Raw genomic sequence first — 2268 nt, 5'->3', positions numbered from 1 at the left:
TTAATAAAATACACTCTCATAATTATGCACTTTTGGTGTGAACCGAAAAATATTATATATTTGAATATCAATTGTGGTGGTGGTAAAAGCATTAACAGACTAGACGGGGGGTCTGGGTAGGTACTGCTGTTGGGAGCTGAAAAAAGAAACTATGACTGCTCTCTTGTGTGCACCATATTTTGAGTCCAAAAAGAGGAAGCCAAAGCTGGGAGGGGCTCGGTGAGGGGGTCCTCCAGCAGCCAGGCAGCATGGCGGCCTTGGAGATGCGTGTGTGCGAGACGGATGGTTGCAACAGCGAGGCCAAGCTCCAGTGTCCCACCTGCATCAAGCTGGGCATCCAGGACTCGTACTTCCACTCACGGAGATGTTTTCAAGGAAGTTAGGTTACTCACAAGTTACTACATGTGAAAGTGGAAGATGAAAAGGCCAAGCAAGAAGTGTCTTCCTGGACTGTGGAAGGGGATATCAACACTGACCCATGGGCATGTTGTTGATATACTAGTAAACTCAGACCACATTATCCACTGATGTCAAGGCCAGTGCCAGGTCATAGTCCAAGACCAGATTATGCTGATCACCCTTTAGGAATGTCTGAATCTGAGCAGGCTCTTAAAGGTACTTCTCAAGTTAAATTACTCTCATCTGAAGATATAGAAGTGATGCTACTGCTATGTAGGCTAGCTAGAGAAGACTATGTGGACATTGATGCTGGGGTGATTAAACCAGATGTAGCTACTGAAGAAATAGATCATGCTGTACACTTAGCATGCATTGCAAGAAATTGCTATCCTTCTCCCCTGAATTATTATAATTTCCCAAAGTCTTGTTGTACTTCAGTGAATAAAGTGATCTGCCATGGAATTCCAGACAGACGGCCCTTGCAAGAAGGTGATATTGTTGATGTGGACATCACTCTTTATCACAATGTTTATCATGGGGACCTGAATGAGATGTTTTTTGTTGGAGACGTGGATGAGCAAGCATGGAAACTGGTTCAGACCACGTGTGAGTGCCTGATGCAAGCCACTGATGCAGTGAAACTTGGTGTTCAATACAGAGAATTGGGAAATACTATCCAGAAGCATGCCCAAGCAAATGAATTTTCAGTTGTTCAAAGCTATTGTGGGCACGGAATCCACAAACTTTTTCATACAGCCCTCAATGCACCTCACTAGGCCAAAAATAAAGCAGTTGGAGTGATGAAGGCCGGCCACATATTTACAATTGAGCCAATAATTTGTGAAGGTGGAAGGCAGGATGAAACCTGGATGGATGGCTGGACAGCAGTGATGAGAGATGGGAAGCTGTCTGCCCAGTTTGAGCACAACCTGCTGGTCACGGACACTAGCTGTGAAATCCTAACCCCGTGACTCGATAGCTTGTGGCCTCATTTCATGTCCCAATTTTAATTTCTCCTGAGATGGTGCATCTTGGTGATAACTTCTGGCTGTACTTTGCGTTTTATTGAGAGTACAGAATGGAAGATGAAATTTTTTAATTACTTGTTTTGTTTTGATTATAGATAAGGAAGGACTACAGCATTTGATGTGTGTCCTCAAGAACTTGTCTTGGGTCTGAAAAAGCCAAGAAGAATAAAGGAAGCATTTCTCCATTCCTCTCAATGCTCCCCTCTCCCCACAAAAAAAGTCTGCACACCCATTTTCTTATGTTCCCTTTAAGCAATTTACTTAAACCTGCTTCTAAGTTGATTTTATCGCTGCCACAACTGGGCCATTAGAGCCAGCTATTTTCCAGGTGAATGTTGGAGATGAGAATCCTTGAAACTTTATCAACATACATTGCTCCCGATTTTTTTATTATGTATATATGGGACTATATATGTATACATTTTAAATTCCATATATGTAATTACTGAACACTATATGACCTGGGGTTTGTGTTGATTCTGCTCTGACAAGGTCAAAAGCTGTCATAAATGGACTTGTCATTTCCAGTGATTTAATCCCCATCTGGGAATTGGCCTCCCTTCCCCCTGCTAATTATTTACTTTATAATTGTGTGTAAGGAAGCACTCGGTCAGCGAGACTTGCCAATGTGAATTCTGTGAGTGAATGGATGTGGAAAAATTCACTTTGGAAAAAGGATATCAGATTTTTAAAAATCTAGTTTATGGCAAAAATAGTCATGTTCCAAGTGGAAGCTGGCTGTGCAGAGAATGAGATTTTTGTAATCCATTGCTATTTCAGACCTCTGTTTGGTCCTAATGGGAGGAAAAACGCTCCCTTCCCCTCTCTGTCTTATTTCAAG

The 2268-nt window shown here is 42.2% G+C and overlaps 1 pseudogene; it reads left to right on the top strand.

The window, feature by feature from the left end:
* The first annotated feature begins 248 nt into the window (after positions 1 to 248).
* Positions 249 to 1409, top strand: LOC112404527 (methionine aminopeptidase 1-like; annotated as a pseudogene).
* The last annotated feature ends 859 nt before the right edge of the window (positions 1410 to 2268 follow it).

This window comes from Neophocaena asiaeorientalis, unplaced genomic scaffold, assembly GCF_003031525.2.
Source record: "Neophocaena asiaeorientalis asiaeorientalis breed wild unplaced genomic scaffold, Neophocaena_asiaeorientalis_V1.1 scaffold52, whole genome shotgun sequence".
NCBI lineage: Eukaryota > Metazoa > Chordata > Mammalia > Artiodactyla > Phocoenidae > Neophocaena > Neophocaena asiaeorientalis.
Note: the sequence above shows the minus strand (reverse complement) of the source record. Positions and strands in the feature narration are given on the sequence as shown.